The sequence below is a fragment of the Micrasema longulum genome, unplaced genomic scaffold, assembly GCF_059751315.1.
Source record: "Micrasema longulum isolate JH-2025_06_02 unplaced genomic scaffold, ASM5975131v1 h1tg000548l, whole genome shotgun sequence".
NCBI classification, from domain to species: domain Eukaryota; kingdom Metazoa; phylum Arthropoda; class Insecta; order Trichoptera; family Brachycentridae; genus Micrasema; species Micrasema longulum.
The window spans coordinates 170,605-189,365 of NW_028277744.1; the positions used below are offsets into that span (position 1 = coordinate 170,605).

Here is an 18,761-nt window from a genome sequence, read left to right on the forward strand (position 1 = left end):
CTTGTTGGTTTTATGATTTTTGAGCAACACTATTGAATTATAGTGGGTTATGCATGTTGGTTTATTTTCTGACTTAGACTGGTACGTCTCGAAACCGGTAGACATAGAAAAGTCGGTAAGTGGTTATATACAAATATTTAATAACATTAAATAAAATGTTTGACCACAAAGTTAATGCTTTTAACATTAATAATAATAAAGCTAATTAAATATCTGTTTCTCCCAATATTTCTATGATTTTTTACCTAAATTTACATACATTGTCATAAAAAAATATCAGCCTCGGCAATTCTATTTATTTATTTACTAACGGACATTATCTATTTATACAATTTATAGTGTATTGATATTATAATATATGAATAGTTAAAACAATTAAAAAAAAGAAAAGAAGCATTGACAAAAATAAGGAACATCGAGACAAGATCTGGACTACTGTTATATTAGTCGCATATTCTAGGTATTTTAGATTGTTTCAAATAGTTTGTTGACGCTGTATTATGTATCTTTTTAATATGCATCTTTATATGAATACACAGATAAATATAAATGACTAGGTATTGGTGATTTGCAGTTAGTCAGAAGTTTGCAGTTACTCGGCAATTCAATAACTAGCGTGGCGCCTATCTCGTTAAGGCGTCTAGACGATCTAAAGGAAGTAGCGGCGGGTAGAATTGGAGGGGGAAACACGAGAGGAATTCCGGATATAAATCAAAATTACGATTTCCGGTTTAAAAATAGGCAGGCACCATAAAAATCCCAATTGAAAAAGGTTCCAAATATTGAATGGTATCAGTCTATATAAATAGTATTATTTTAACTTTTTTTTTCGGTGTCCAAGTGGATGACTAATACTGTTACCATTATGAAAATTGCGATCTCTCGAGGTGTCGGCATTCACTATTAACTCTACAGACAGTCCGCAACACTTTACTGTTAAATAACTTTAATCTTGTATCCGGGAGGATTAAGAATACAGTTCTGTGTGTGAAATAGAACTAGAAATCTGGTTCCTCGTCACTAGAGCAAATGCAAAGAAGCTCCTAAAACAGGCCACAGCCGAGACATTCCACCAGATCATAACATATAAACACATCAACCAAATAAGGTTTTTTATTAGGGTAAATTGAATATAAATAATTTTTGTATAAGAGTTGCACTATTTTTAACCTTGCAAATGTACAAGGTTTACATTTACTTCAAAGAGACAGTTATTTATTTAACAATATTTTGAGTTTGTCCAAATTTTTATAGACAAGGAATGGATTCAACTCCCTGGGGAGCTGTTAATATGAACATATTACAACAGAGATGAAGAACATTTTAGAGAAGGTAATATGGGAATCTAGGCATCTATAGGGCTTAAGACCTGTCATTAGTTGGGTTAAGTGGTCATTTTACACACTGTGTAACATTCAGCATTCAAGCTTTTGGAATATAATTTTGGATGATCTTTTACAAATAGATTTTGGAAATGGAATTAACATACAAGCGTTTGCTGATGATGTTGTTCTGACAGTCAGAGCTCAACTTATGTCTGAAGCCGAAGAAAGAACAAACTGTGCCCTTTCGACAATAGCTGATTGGGGAAAAAAGGTTAAACTTAACTTCTCAGAGGAAAAAACGAAAGCGATGTTAGTAACCAAAAGAAAAGAAACTCTTCCTAATTTATTCATGAACGGTGTAAAGCTAGCTCTTGCTGACTCTATTAGGGTATTAGGTGTAACTGTAGACAAGCATCTCAACTGGTCACTACATGTGGATAACGTCTGCAAGAAGGCTGCCAATCTTTCTGGAATGCTTGTGAGAGCGGCAAAACCAACATGGGGGTGCTCTCCTGCGGTAATGCAGCAAATATATTATGGTGCAATTGAACCTCTTGTTACATATGCGGCCAGCTTATGGGGTGAAGCGGTTAAAAAGAAATGCAATAAGAAAAAACTTGACAGCTTACAAAGACAATTTGCCATAAGATCTTGTAGAGGATACAGAACCATTTCACTCATCTCTGCTCAAGCTCTAACAGGATTTACACCGTTAGACCTTAAAATTCAAGAAAGGAAGGACATTTATAATGTTAAGAAATTTGGTAAGCTGTATTCCATTCCAGATGATCGCAAGTATCAAGGAACTGCAAACTATTTCGATTTACCTCACCCGTGCGAAAGAATTCCCGAAAATATTCTTTTACTTGACAAAGATATACCTCCTTATGCTCCCAACGAAATTAGAATCTTTACGGATGGTAGCCTGCTCGACGGAAAAGTGGGAGCGGCATTCGTTCCTTTTGAGAGTGGTAAAGAATTACCAGGCAGAACATTTAAATTAGATAATTTCTGCTCAGTTTTCCAGGCTGAACTACTCGCAATACGAGAAGCTCTCGAATGGTTATTAAAGAAACCACCAGAGAGATGGGTTATTGCAAAAATATTATCAGATTGTCGTTCGGGCGTTCAAGCTATAACAGATACTCGGTCGGTAAATCCATTCATTGTAGATATTCAGAGTAAAATTAAGCATCTAAAAATAAGAGGGATGAACATTCAAATATGCTGGATAAGAGGACATGCTGGTATCGTGGGAAATGAGAGAGCGGATGAACGAGCAAGATCCGCAACTTGTAAAAGAACGGCACCTTTCTTCTCAGAATTTCCCCTTAGCTTTGCCAAACGCTGTATAAAACAAAATACGCAGCAGCGTTGGGAGGATCATTACCGCGCTTCTTCTGCAGGTAAAATCACTAAAATGTTTTTCCCAACGCTGGCTGATGCAGCAAACTTCCGTCATCATCACCAAAGTACTTTCGAAACGACCCAAATTTTTACCGGACACGGAGCTATGAGAAGTTATCTATATAGGTTTAAATTAAGGAATGATGACTATTGTCCATGCGATGATATTTCTTCACAGAGTATAGAACATCTGTTATTTCAGTGCCCATTTTTCAGTTTGCAACGCCATAATCTTGAAGCAGAATGCAGGAAAGATGGAATATCCTTAACAGATATCCACACTGTAGTAAAAAGTAGTTATCATGCGCCATTGTTCTTGAACTTTGCAACAATGGTGATTGGACTCATAAAGGTAATAAACCAAAATCAGTGATCGAACATCCCATTTCCAAGACAAACAAAAACTTTTTTTTTCCGAGTACCTTAGCCTTGTACATGACACGTAAGGCTACTAAATACAGGGGTCCAAATATATATTTAAAAAAAATAAAAAAAAACATTCAGCATTCTGCCCATATTTGAACATCTATATTCCTTCGATTTTTTCATCTGTTGATGTTTGTGAAGTTTAAGAGCTGAAACCTTTATTTATTTAATTTACTTTATTAGTCCTTGGCTACAAAAATATTGACAAACTCAAAATATTGTTGATAAATCCACCTGGTCTAGAAGGTATAGAAGTTGAATTTTTTTTCTTCTTTTTTAAGGCGTTTCCTAGTATGTAGGTGAAATAATTCAATTAGATGAATCTGACCCTCATTAATATCAATCGTTAATTTAGAAAAACTTGTGATGTCATTTAAAGTAATTTATTTTTATATATTTTTCATACCTTTAAAAGAAACTTCGCTTTAAAATTAAATACTCTAATTTTTACTGCATGTACAAAAACATTTGTATATTCAATTTCCCGTAGTACTAAACTTCATAAATACAAATAATTACGCAATTTATCATTTCAATTACTTAAACTGTGCTTGTACACTTTTTTTAAAGTTTATTAAAAATAATTTTAGTTCCCGCTTAAATACAACGAAAATTCCCTGTTATTTTATACGAAGGTAAGGCGATCATTCTTGCACTTTGGACGCCACTTTAGGAACTCTGAAACATTGCAGCAAGAGTTACCTTTAAAATCAATATTTCACGTCCAGGAATCAAAGCTAGGACCTATAAGATGGTTGGTGAACTCGCCAACCGCTACAGTACGAGGCCAACATTATTATTATCTTACAATCATTATTATTATTATTTTTTTATGTTTGTTGCACTTACTTTGTGGAACATTATAATTTAATATATTAAAATAAAATAAAATCCCTTTGCTTTTTTATGTACCATTTTTTATGTACTTTGTTTTTATGTACCAATTAACCCGGAAGAAGACATGGTATTGCCGAAACTAGTTGGTTGTCAAATTATAAAAAATATAAGTGCCACTAAAAACAAAGTGATTTCATTTTATTTTAATATATTAAATTATTACTTTTGTAACGGACAACATTTTACGCGTTATTTAAATTTTATTACAAATATGACAAATGGTACAAATTTTACAAATATTACAAATTGTACAGATTTGACAAATTTTACAGTTTAAAAAAAAAAGTTTTTTTAATGATAATATATTTGAATTGGTAAAATCCGATGACGGTGTTGGTATGGTAGTTCGTGAAAGGGAAATAATAAACATGAAAGAAGCTATATGTAATCCTTGAACATTAGATTATAGATGTGTTTTTATAAAATAGCTTGCCTTAATCCTACTAATTATTTTCCGATTGCGAAAATAAGGAAGAAAATATAAACTTAATCCACGTAGATTAAAAACAGGTTTATTGATAAAACTACATAATAATATTCAAGTGATTAATCTGAATTTGAATTTTGAAAGTTTTCCATGCTAAGCTTTTGTAAAACAATAAATATGCCTAATTTCCGCATCAGTAACTTAACTAATAACAAATAAACTATTTAGAGTTTCCCCAAAAGTTGGTTGACGGACAGGATTTCAACCCCCAGGGAATTATTTTGCGTGTCGAAGCAAATGAGGGATGCAGATTTTTTTTAAATACGTATTTTTCAAAGTAGCGTTGGTTATTAGCAAGAACTTATGACGTAGTTCAAAGTAGTTCATTTTGATTTAAATCGTTTTTAACTTATACCTTCCGGAGAAGTGTCCAATTAGACCCATTGTAAATGATCAATTGTGCGAAAAGTAATTTTTATACATCATTTTCCTAAACTAAATCATAACGAATTGTACATAAAACTTTATCTCGCATCTGTTTATGATTCAGAGCATATTGAGATGAAAGAATAGTTTTAATATTAAAAAAAAAAATTATACTTGCTATGCGAAGAATATTTATACTAGTGTAAGTGACGCCAATACCACAACAAATGTGTTCCAGCTTTCTCTTCAGCCTTCTGTCCTCCACTGCTGGATTTAGGCCTCTTCAGTATTCTTCCATTTTTCTCGGTCGGTTGCTACTTGCAGCCAATTTTTTCCCCCTACAGCAGCTATGTCGTCGGACCATCTTTTTTGAGGTCTTCCGACGCCTCGTTTATTCTCCCAAGGTCTTCATCTTAAAATTTTAGGGGTCCATCTTGTGGGGTCTTGTCTCGCAACATGTCCTGCCTATTGCCACTTCAGTCCTGCTACGCGATCGATAATATCCGTTATTCTTGTTCTGTTCCTAATTTCTTCATTTTTTATTTTATCTCTTGGGCTTATACCAAGCATGGATCTTTCTATGGATCGCTGTGTGTATTTGAGCTTTTCTACATTTATTTGTGTGAGGGCCATGCTCTTTAATGCGTATGTAGTCACTGGCAGCATACATGATTCGTAAATTTTCCTTTTCAGACAAATCTTAATCTCTTTATTTTCAAGTATATGTCTAAGTTCTCCAAAACCTGCCGAACTCATTCCTATTCGTCAGTTCCGCCATTTAGTTTTCTTTGCCCAGTTTTATCTTATGTCCAAGATATATATATTCATGAACCATTTTGAAGTTTTTATTGTCAACAGTGATGATTTTGTTTTCTGGACTTATAATTTTTGTTTTTGTAATGTTCATGTTCAGACAGATTTCACCTGAAGCCTCATGCAATTCATTAATCATTAGACTTAATTCATCAATGCTTTCACTTACAACTATGATGTCATCAGCGAATCTAAGGTGACTCAGATATGTGCCATCTATCTTCAGCCCCTTGTTATCCCAGTTGAGGGTTTTAAATATATCTTCTAGGGCTAACGTAAATAGCTTTGGTGAAATCGTGTCACCTTGTCGCACACCTTTTTCTATTTTTATTTTTTCAGTCTTAGTGTCGTCATCAATTTAAACAGTCGTTATTGCATTTTCATCTATAAAATTTATTAGTTGTATATATCTAGAGCCTGTTCTTGCATTTTGAAGTGCCTCGACAATTGCAATTGTCATTATATGTTCCATGGTCTGTTAAAAACAGCCAGGCCGCTTGTGTACTAAAATATAAAAAAAACTTTGATAATCACCTTCTGAAAATATTGTTGATTACAAAAACGGCATTTCTCCATTTGCAGAAAGCACCCACATCACTAGAAAAATCTTATGGTATGGATAGTTATTAAAAACAAATTCAACAGCTCGCCAGCAATTGAGGACCGTTTTCACAAAGTGAAATTTCTACAAAAAAAAACAAATGCGTTTTTTTATTGAAATGGGTTCTTCCATGTGAGCTTTATCGATTGGTGAAATCAAAACTTTAACAAAACGATATATATGCGACTTTGTAGCGGATCAGATATCGTGAATTTTTACAAAACAAAATAACTACACTACATATTTACTACATTCACTAAACGAAATATCTACATATTTTAAGGGGTGTTTTTAAAAATTGAAAACAAAACACAAACAAAACACGATTTTGGCCAAGAAAAAAGAAGTATAATAATAATAATATAATAATATTATTTGAAATATATTTTGTTATCACTTTATTTGCGCTATTATGTATGTAAAAAATATACAGGAGACAAATACCTAAATGTGTATATTTACATAGGTATGTCAGTAGACATATAATTTTACAAAAAAACAGTTTAAAATGATTTCATGCAAAAGTAAACTTATTTAATTCCCAACATAAAACAATTTTCCATATATTCATATCACAAAAATATGTAGATATTTCTTTTTTGTGAAAATTCGTGAATTAAGAACATTTTTATAAATAGTTTTACTGATTTTATATTGTTGATTTTTAGTACACATGTAAGGATTTTATATATCTATAAAATGTAATTTTTATTTAATTTAAAATCGTAATAGTTTTATTTTTAACATGAAAAAACCTTCTCCTGAAAAATTTACATTTTGTAGATATTTCGCTTTGTTAAAACGTTCCTCAATTAAGCTTAAATTTTTTACAGTTAGTGGAAAACATTATAGCTGTTGTAAAAATATATTTTTTTTATATAAATATTTGTTTTGATACTAAAACATCAACTTTTGTGCCAAAATTCACTAGGTTGTCACCTTTTAAAATTAATAGGTTGGTATTTTTGCACGCTTGACATTTTTTTTGAGGACTAGGCTGTGTGGTCAGTTAGACTTTAAATATCATTCAAACTGGTCAAATCATAATTAAATGCTTTATTGTATGATAAAAAAAACAAACAAGAATATGCATTATTTATCCTGTGTCAAACTATAACATATTTTTATTTTAATTTGTGTAGATTTGATCACTTGTGTTTTATCTATGTACATTATTTGATAAAACTCCAAATAGTAAATATAACAAGGGATACTTGAAAATAAAACTCAAAAACTCAATTGAATTAGGATTTTTTTTTCTCGTAATGTCTAATAATATTGCAAGCTATTGTATAAGTATATAACACTAACCGGCCATGTCTGGCGAGCCAATAACACTTGTAATAACCCATGGCGCCATTTAATTAAAGAATTTCGCATCTGATACAATTAAATTCATTCACTTGCGCCGTTTTACTCGATTTTTATTAGTATTATTCCAGTTGCACTTAACAATGTCAGGCGTAAAAGCATTATACCTAGTTCAATTTAATTAAAAGCGCAGATTATGAAATTGAAATTAAAACAGAAATTGACTCGAATTTTGATAGCAAAAAATGTTATTTTGCAAATACGGTATTTTGAGTTTTGTAAACAAAAACTAGATTTTACATCCTATTTTATCTACAAACATTTGGACAAACTTAAAATAATATAATTTAACTAACTGGCCCAAGAAGAAGTACAAAAATTGTAAAATTGTTTTCAGACGTTGCCTGGTATGTGAAATAATTCAATCAGATGAATCTCTTTAAACTAATTAAGGCTTCAGGTATTTTACTTACGAAGAACATGTGACGTAATTCAAAGTAGTAAATTTTTATTGTAATGTACAGTTAACATATTACAACAGAGATGAAGAACATTTTAAAGAAGGCAATATAGAAGTCAAGGCATCTACAGAGCTTATGACCTGTCATTGGCTGATTTAAGTGGTCACTTTACACACTTTGCAACATTCACCATTCTGCCCATATTTGAACACCTATATTACTTTAATTCTTTCATCTCAGGGAGTTGCATCCAGTCCTTGTCTACAAAAAATTGGACAAACTCAAAATATTGTTGATAAATCCACCTGGTCCGTGAAGAAGTATAGAAATTGAAAAAATATACATTTCAGGCGTTGCCTAGTATGTAGGTGAAATAATTCAATTAGATGAATCTCATTCGCATAAATAAAGGTTTCATCTCTTTAACTTCACAAACATCAACAGATGAAAGAACTAAAGTAATATGGATGTTCAAATATGGGCAGAATGGTGAATGTAAAACAGCGAGTAAAGTGGCCACTTAAACCAGCCAATGACAGGTCATAAGCCCTGTAGATGCCTAGACTTCTATATTGCATTCTTTAAAATGTTCTTAATCTCTGTTGTAATATGTTAATGTTAACAGCTCCCCAGGGAGTTGAATGCAGTCCTTGACAACAAAAATTTGGACAAACTCAAAATATTGTTGTAATGTACAAGGCTTATGACCTATCATTGGCTGGTTTAAGTGGCCACTTTACACACTGTGTAACATTCACCATTCTGTCTATGTTTAAACATCCACATTTCCTCAACTCTTCCATCTGTTTACCTTCGTGAATTAAAAGAGCCGAAACCTTTCTCATGTGGGTGAGGTTCATCCGGCTGAACCAATTCACCTACTAGGCAACTCCTGAAAACAATTTTCCAATTTTCATACCTCTTCTTATACCAGTTAGTTTAATCAACAATGTTTTGGTGTGTCCAAATGTTTGTAGACAGGAAATAATTTAGATTTAAATAACTCCCAAAGGAGGAAATTCAGCCTGTCTACAAACATTTCGACACACCCAAAACATTGTTTATGTGACTACAATTGAACGTAGTTATGCAGAAAGCAGCCAGCCATAGAAAAAGAAAAATTGAGATAAAAGCACTTTTGTGAAAAGGGCGAATAATCAAATCTACACAACCGTTGGAATGTTTTCTAATTTCGACAAATAATAAGCAATGAATACATTATTTTTTTAATATTACAAACAAGAATCTAATTACCTATTTGACCAGTTTTAATGATTTTTAAGGTAAGATTTTTTTAGTGCCGTGCGTGTTTTTTGCAAATTGACAAATGCCGTTTTTGTGATTGACACATTTTTCAGAAAGTGATTGTTACAGTTTTTTTAATGAAAGCGGCCTGGCTGTTTCTAGCAGAATAGAGAATTGACCTTACTGCATCTGATAACACCAAAGTCTATTTTTTTCAAAATTGTGGACCGACTGTTTTCTGCATAACTACGTTTAGTTATGGCACGGGCTTATTTTGTATTTTGAACAAAAACAAAAAAAAAAAAACAACAATTTCATTTTAACCCTACTATGCCCAGTGTAAACGATCTGCTACATACCGATAAAATCGGTATATAAAAGTGATTTCAAACATGTTTATCACTCGGCGACTGGTTTATTATGTTGTATTTGTACTAGCCGTTATAATTTATTTTAAAAAGTCGCCACCGGGGTAAAAATTTTCGATAAAATTTGAAACAAAAAGTCAGTTGAACGTATTCTGTCCAAAGTTTAATTTAGATAAAATTTAAAGGGTGATTTCTTTGTTTTTTTAAAGATTTGAAGTTATAATTGTTTGCACAACTTTCATTATCTTCTTTATATATATATATATATAATTATTTTGTACGCGTGATGTCACTGAATTCCTCCTAAACGGCTTAACCGATTTACGTGCGGTTTTCAGAGAAATATAGATCTTTGCGCTGTGCGTGTTCGTAAATATTAAAATCTTCAATCTAATAAGTAAAAAATAAGCAAGGAACATAAATGTTTTATTCATCTATCCACCAAGGTTGCATTCTAGGACAATGCATTTTCAAAAAAATGAAAAAATGTTGTTTTTTTGTGTATAAAAAAGTTCGTTTTCGAACAAACAGCATTCGTTTTTTGTGGGTTTCAATCAGATTCTTTCCTTTCCTTATAATTTCTACCCATTTATTTCTTTTTACTGGATTTTTGGAATATTAAATATCAAATTCATTACATTTAAAAAAATCGTATTCCTACATAAGTACACCCCTCTGTTGATGAGAAGACCGGAATTTGACGTTTGCGAAAAGAATGCCATATTAGAAAAAATATTTATTTTATGTTTTGGAATTCAACTATAAACGAGTACCTAGGTACTTAAATTCAATATTAAAAATTTTTAGTTGTGGAATTTAATCACAAACAAGTACCTAGGTACCTACTTATCAATGAAAAGTATTTTTCCAAGCTACGCTTGGACAAGACAACGTGTGACGGGTCCGCTAGTTATACTATAAAAACATGTTTATAAGAATCATTATTTCTTTTTTTCCGTACATTCTTGTATTTTTTAACATTTTAATGCCTGATGTAGCATATTGTCCACATAAACTAAAATATGAAATTAAAACTGATTTTTTTTAGATAGAATTAGAAAAATTAGGTATTTAAGGGTTAAATCCTGTTTATGATCTTGGTAAAATATTTTTAAAAATACCTCGGGGGAAAAATGTTAAAAACGGTTTTTAAGTAAGTATTTTAAAAAATAATATACTAAAAATTTAATTTAGACTAAAAAATTACTGTACAAATTTTCGCTTCAAAGAAACTGGTTATATTTTTGTAGGAAAAATTATGTAAAAACATTGCCTAAAGCAACTATTAAAACAATTTGAACCCTTGATAATATAATGTAGAAATAAAAGCTGTATTATTGTTTTGTTTATTTAATTTATTAAAATCTTGAAATAGCACAAACATAAACATTTCATTCTTATTTATTTATTTTAATGAAACAAACATTCGACAATGATATAATAACATTTAAAATACGGTTCAAAGACAGACCAGCGAAGTTTCTAAATAAGAATCATACATATTATTTAATTATGTTACAACAAAAGGGTGTGTTTATGTGAATTTGTATGAGAGTAAGTGTAGATGTGTGTTCATGTGTATTAGTGTGGGAGTAAGTGTTCAGGTGTGTGTAAGTGTGAGCATCATTGAATAGTAATTGTTCTTATGTGTATTCTAATTATAATATATTATGTTTATCATTTATAAAGTTTTATATTATAATTATTGTCGAGGTAGTTTGAAAATATAACTATCATAGTTTTAAGAGAAAAAAAATTTAGTTCCTCAAAATTTTTGTAGACATGCTGGATTTCCTCCCTAGAATCTTAATTTATTGCAACAGAGAGGATAACATTTTTGAGACGGAAATTCCTGGGTCCAGTCATTAACAGGAGTTTTGCCTTATCATTGGCTTATTTAAGTTACACGGTGTCTAAAGTGCCCACTTAAACCAGCTTATGACAGGACACAAGTCCTGCAAATGCCTAGATATCCGTATTACCTTCTCATAAATGTTTCCTTCTCTGTTGCAATAAATGTAGGTATTGCCGTTTTATTTATTTATTTTACTAACGCCTTGAATGGTTTAACTAACATGAAAACCGGAAATATACCACAACACGCTCATCATTGTTTGATTCAAAAAACATGTGACGTAATTCAAAGCGGTATATTTATATTGTTATCATTATTTTTTTAATATGTTTTTGAGATATTTCGCCGTACAATGAGGAATTTCAGTGCCATGGCAAATAGGATATAAAAAATGTTTTCTGACGCGCGGTTTAAATAAAAGCATTTGATTGCATGTCGAAGTTTCTGGAAAATGTGTGAAAAAATATAAAAATGATCTAAGTAAAAATTAACTACTTTGAACGACGTCACTAGTTCTCAGAAATCAACCAATGATAGAGTGTTATGATGGATTTCCGATTTCCGGGAAGCCAACTCACCGGTCAGTAGAACTTACCGACAAAAACTTGTGACGCCACGGGCCGAGTTATTTCAAAATCACAAAAATTTATAAACCACAGCGCTGATAACACGAGACGTGAAAATAAAATATTTTGGCTTAGTTTGATGGTCCATTAATAAATAAAAAATATAATAAAAACTCTGAGCTTACTTATTAAATGCTCTAGTTTTTACTGCGTGAAAGAAAATATTTTTTATGTATTATTTCCCGTAGCAATGAACTTCCTCGCGTTGGTATAATTTTGGTCATTTGATACGTGAAAGCAAGATTATAAATCATACTTTTAAAATTCCGTGCAGGAGCTGCAAAATGTTATAATGATTTAAAAAAAAAAAACATATTATATACGAGTGTATTTTTTCATGTTGACCTTGCTGGGAGAGCATGAGACGGAGTAACCGTCATTTGATGTCCATTTTCTGTACTTTTCTCTGAGAGTGTAAACCTGTGTAAGGCAGAAATTTTAAAGGTATTAAATTGACTACCCAATCCTGGCTAAATGAACGAAAAGAGAAATGATTTATTTGGCAAACAGATTTTTTAAAATAAGTAATTTCTACAACGTTTTACTTCCGATTAATTTGACAAAATTATTTGTTCAGACAAACTAGTCAGATAATTAGGTTAAAAATATTAATTCGATATTTGAAGTATAATTGAGCAAGCTTTTAGCCAATTGTAAATTGCATCCGAAGTATGTTAGCTTTCATACTAATGAGCTCTGAAATTTTGATTAAGCAATCAAATTTGTAATCATATATAGTAATTTGAATTAGTTTCAAAAAAGTCACCCATATGTCTTTTGGTGTTTGAAGTTTGAGCTCGATTTAATTCCGCTAATATAGAAAAATTACAGATATTTATAAAACTTTCTAAGTCTACTTAAAATATAATTCAGTGAAATGCAGATATATAAATTATGGATCATGTTATCAATCGGTTATTGTTATTATAATCAGACAGTCCAACTCCCAAAACCATTTACAAACATAATCCGCATATTGTGTTAAAAATTTTCCTGATAAGTGGATATAAAAAACATAAATTCTTAGAGCCTTACTTAACTTCAGAATTAGGATGTAAAAAACTATTCTTATTCTACCACTATAATAAGGATGATATTTCTATCCTTATTTTACCACTATGCCTAGGCATAACTTTATACCAGTTCTATAAGAAGTGCCCTTGGGAAATCATACAAAATGTTTCTATTGTTCAAAATATTCTGAACAAAAGGGTCATTCATTGCAGATTTTATCTCTTCAAAATACAAGAAATTTTTTAGAGTGGTTTGATAAGTTGCCTAAAATACGTTAACGGAATGCAGATGTATGTATACTTTCAACATTTGAACCTCTCTGATTCAAAATCTTAAAAAATAGAGCAAGTATAGAAACTTCTCGAAATTTCCAAAAAAAACATAGAACTGAAAGAAAGATCGATCTGGAAAAAACAGTTAAGTTTTGTCCGGATTAAAATTTTGTTTAAGCAATATTTCTGGTTTTTTTTATCCTCTGCTTGGTCCCTGTCCTTCTTTTTCCTTTGCCACTTCTACCGAAAGTTAGCGACCATCATCCTGAACTCGTCACGATCCTGGGCGTCTAATCAGCGCTGTTGCACACGGCAAATCGAATCACTGCATAAGATTTCTGAGCCATGATGCTCTTTTTCACCCCATACTCCGCCTACCAGTTTTTTTTTCGTTTTTTAAACAGTTTTATAGGGCATCAATCATCAGTGTTACCATCAAATGGTATTCTGAATGCAAAAATACGTGTAGAAAACGCACTTTTAACGCGTATTTACGTACTAAATACTCGCTAACAGAGCTTTCTCTGCGCGAGCAATTCCGTTCAGAATACCACCCCTGGGCCTCGATTATAAACTCTATCTACATCTGTACATATAGAGACGGTATACATAATTTCTGTAATATCTGTATCTACCTCGGAATGTTCTACCTACTTGCCATCTTAACATCATATGATCGAATTTAACCAATTAATGGTAACCTCAAAAATTCAGTCCGCGTTCCTTAGTTCATAAAAATTTTAATTATTTTTTATTAATATTTTAAATAAGCTTCTGTGATAAAAAGTGCCCACTTCAAAGCGATTATGAACTCCAATAAATTCTAATTCACGCTGAAAATTTTTATACGACTTTTTACAATTGCCAAGACGGTACGCTTAACGATCAATTACAAACTTCCGATTGAATTCAAAACCGGCTCCTTTAACGTTTCGATACCGTACACTCAGAAAGATAGTAAAACAGATGGAAAAAATATAAAAAGGATTTTTTGTATAGTAGCAACATTTTTCATCATCGTCATCGTTCCCTTTCCGCACCAAATGGTGCATAGGGCTCTGCATTGGTACTCCAATCGCAGCGTATCTTGATCATTTTTGCTACATGAAGGTAAGATGATCAGTCTTACGCTTCAGGTACCAGTCCAGGGACTATGAAATATTCTAGCAACATTTTTAACGCCTAGATAATCTTATATGTAAATAGGGCAGAATCTAGCCACATTGTTTTTTGCATCTAGGCGTTCGTTTTCCAAACTATTAGGTATATCGGAATTTAATTCGATTTAAAAATTTACTTTTTTCTCTCTCATAGTTTTAATAGGTTTTTAAGAAAAAAATTCCAACCTCAGAATGATTAAAAATTTAAATAAAAAAAAAATTAAGAAAAAATTGCTAGGTGGAACAAAATTTTTGACACTTTTAATGTGTAGATATGTGTGTTGAGGGGTACTAGACCCGTTGGTAAAAACCGATGTACTTTTTTTACTATTTATTTATTTATTTAATCCAATATTAAATACAAATACACAGTTTACAAAAAAGTTGTTTGTACAATAGGTACATTCAGTATAATTTTATTTTAATTTATTGATGTAGCCACTCCACTGGCCCACTTACATCAAAACTTGATGGTAGGGAGTCGGTAGTGTATCTTAGTAGTCGGTCGGGAGACTTTTATCTTCAACTAATTAATTAATTATAATACAAAACTATGACGTCATACTGAAGCTATGTCATTTCAGTGCGTAGATATGTGTACCGTGACGTACACTCCCTTGTTTCATATCGATGTACCTACCCAAAACTTGAAGGTGGGAGGGTCGGTAGTGTATCTTTGTAATCGCTCCTAATCGAGGCCCCGATTACCATGGTAAGTGAACTGAGTTATCTTCGACTGTCTATAAAGAAAAAACAGTATTTGTTTACGAAAATGAGTATATTTGCACGAAAATTTAAAGTGTCCTCGTCGGTTACCCATAATTGAACATGTTTAGAAGAAAAAATTGTATGCATATTCTACTTTTTATACGGAAAACTTAATTTTACTTTGTAGATAAAATTGAAGACAAATGTTAACTTCCCATTGTGATCGGGTCCCTGGTTGCATAACATGCGCGTGGCACGTACTTAACACACGTAGCACATATTATGTATGCGCGCCAATCGCGTGCGGCGAAACTTCCTGACTCGGCCGTTGGCACCATTCCAGAAACCGACCTTCATTTCAAAGTTACCCCGAGTGAAAACTGAAAACACACCGCGAAACGAAAGGTGAACGGTCGGGGAAGGTGCAATTATATAAATACGGACAGACCCCTCGAAAAAGTGGCTAACTCCAAATCATATTAAAAAAATATTTTTTTTTTTTTTAAATAAATCTATTGAATTTTCTTTCTTACATATAAGAGTAGATTCACAGTAAATACACACAGCGTAAAACATTAAAAAAAATAACAGAAAATCTAAAAAGAAAAAAAAATCAAACATAGAAGCATTTATAAATTTAATTCAAACGATTCATGAGAAAGTTCAACCCTACGGTAAATTTGAAATAAAAAACCATTTTTTCGCGCCGTAATAATTAAAGCATTAAATTGCATTGCGAAGGTTCTTGAAAATGGTTAAAAAATAATTATAATAATTTTAATAAAAAACTAGCTACTTTGAACGATGTCACTAGTTTTTCTGAATCAACCAATGATAAGAGAGTTGGGTTTGATTGCCGGTTTACTGTAAGTCAACTGACCAATCAGCAGAACTCACCGAGATGAAGGTGAAACGAATTTGAGACGTCGGCGTCGCGTCACACGCGGAGTAATTGAAAGTAAACTTTAAAATATTGCGCTTACACACACCCTTTCACTTATTCTCATACAAATACACACAAACAAACCCTTTTAAACATATATATATAATATACGAGGCATGTCCAGAAAGTAAGAGTACTGTTTGGCTCTCGTGCTGTGAGTTTTTTTTCCGAAAGTCGGCAACAGTTATTGGTAGTGGGGGGTCTCCTGAATACAACGAGCACCGGCGACCCTCGTTAGTACCAACACTTGCCTCGTAGTGTTCGTTTCTGTGAAAGATGTCAATGAGAAATCCCGCCAAGTGCGAGGTGCGCGCTGTCATAAAGTAAGGCAACTCGCGAGTTCCTTGAGCTATTTTAATTGGAAGGTGAGGATGTTCTGAGCTCCATTGTGACTGGTGATAAAACATGGGTAACTCATGACACCCCTGAGAAAAGACAGTCATCGCAGTGGCGGCAGACTAGTTTCCCAGCAGCCAAACAATTCAAAACCTCAATTTCGGCCAAAAAATCATGGCATCCGAGTTTTGGGACAGAATAATTTTGATTGTTTTTTTTCCTCGGGGGGAGACGATTACCGCAGAACGATACTGTGAGACCCTAAAAAAGCTCAAGAGAGCAATTCAAAACAAACGGATGGGAAAGCTGACAAAGGAAGTGTGTTTGTTGCACGACAATGCCCGCCCGCACACGGCTAACGCCACCAACACGCGTTTGAATTCATTTGGTTGGGACATTTTGAACCACCCTTCATACAACACTGACTTAACGCTTTCAGATTTTCATCTTTTCACCTCCCTGGGCCTCGATTATGATGGAAAGATAAAAACTTCATACCTTCACCTTGACGGTATAGTTGAATATAAATTTTCTCTAGCGATTATAAAGATATACAACCGACCCCCACCTTCAAGTTTTGGGTAGGTACATCGATATGAAACAAGGGGAAGCGTACGTCACGGTACACATATCTAAGCTCTAAAATGACATAGCTTCTGTATGACGTCATAGTTGAATATAAAAGTCTCCCGACCGAGTATAAAGATATTTCGAGTTTTGACGTAAGTACATTAGTTTATACCGTCGGGTCTAGAACCCCTCGATACGTTTATTTACGCATTTAAAGTGTCCAAAATTTTGTTCTACCAAGCGATTTTTCTTTTAATTATGATTTATTAAATACTTTAATCATTTTGAGGTTGGAACTTTTTTTCTTAAAAGCCTATTCAAAATATGAGAGAGAGAAATAAGAAAACTTTAAAGTCGAATTAAATTTCCTAACGGGTTTATAAAATAATAAATAAATCAGATGTACATGTCAATCTTGATAACTCATTAGGGTGTGAAATCCAGTCCAGATGAAGTAATTAATAAAAAATTATTGACTAAGAGGAAACAGTCATTTTGATAATAATAATTCAATGTTCATTTTAAAACTGCTTAATTATATAAAAAAAACTACACTAATAAACCTCCATCTCAATTGTAATACTTATCAATAGATACACACTTTCAATTAAAAAATAATCCACTTCTAAACAAATTTATTACGTAGAAACTTAAAGTTATGTCTGACTTATAATTATGTACTTATTGAGTTGGCGTTTATTTTGTAGAACTTCATTTTATAATTTTAACAATAAAATAAACACCGTTTACTATATATTTATAAATCGAACAATTGTTTTGCCTCATTAGGATATTTTCAAAGGAATGCCCGATTAAAAAAAAGTGGACTGAAATCAATGATTAATTTTGATACTTATGGAATTTATGATATTTTGTCTACACTATATTCTACAATAAACATTTTTCGTATGATGTAAGTTGTCGGTAGGCGCTCAAAAATTGAACTTTAAATCTCAACACCAAAAAAAAACACTAAATTGCGTTTATTTATTCAAAAGTTAAGCCAATATCACAACAACATATAAATATGAAAAATAAATGGATAAATATATTTAACGCACCACTAAAATAATTATTTGAGAAAATAATGTTTAATTATTTGAATAATCCTATAGAACAATAAATTATTTTAGCTAGTTTCAGGAAAAACATACGTAACAGCTATAACATAATAATTTAACCTACCTAAACGATGGGTGCTTATTTTAAGAACACTAGAAAAGTATTTCTATTTTTACTAATGAAAGAAAATATTTAACCATCCATTCGGATAAATCTTAGTTACGAATTTTTAAAACCAGAGTTTGGAAAAAAATAAACATAATAATAGTGGTAACTGTTCACGTAAAAACTAAAAATAATAAATAATCAAAGATATGAGATTAACTTTAATAGCAGAAAATACTTACCAAGTTATTTTTGTTTAATAACACGTAACTTGAACACTTCGACAGTCACAAACTTATTATAATTTAAGCTTCACTGTGAGAAAGTTTATGATGGAATAAGCATTCTTCTGAAAGTTGAGCGGTTTTATGAAAGTAACTCCTAGCGGCGAGTAGCCGAAACA

At 32.0% G+C, this 18,761-nt stretch overlaps 1 protein-coding gene across 1 annotated transcript in view; it reads right to left on the reverse strand.

The window, feature by feature from the left end:
* Positions 1-18,689, reverse strand: part of LOC148280703 (inhibin beta chain-like) — a 35,833-nt gene extending 17,144 nt beyond the window's left edge. Inside the window, exon 1 of the mRNA XM_088227959.1 lies at positions 18,601-18,689. The gene's annotated coding sequence lies outside the window, so the exon portion shown is untranslated. The remainder of the gene's footprint in view (positions 1-18,600) is intronic.
* Between the last annotated feature and the right edge of the window lie 72 nt (positions 18,690-18,761).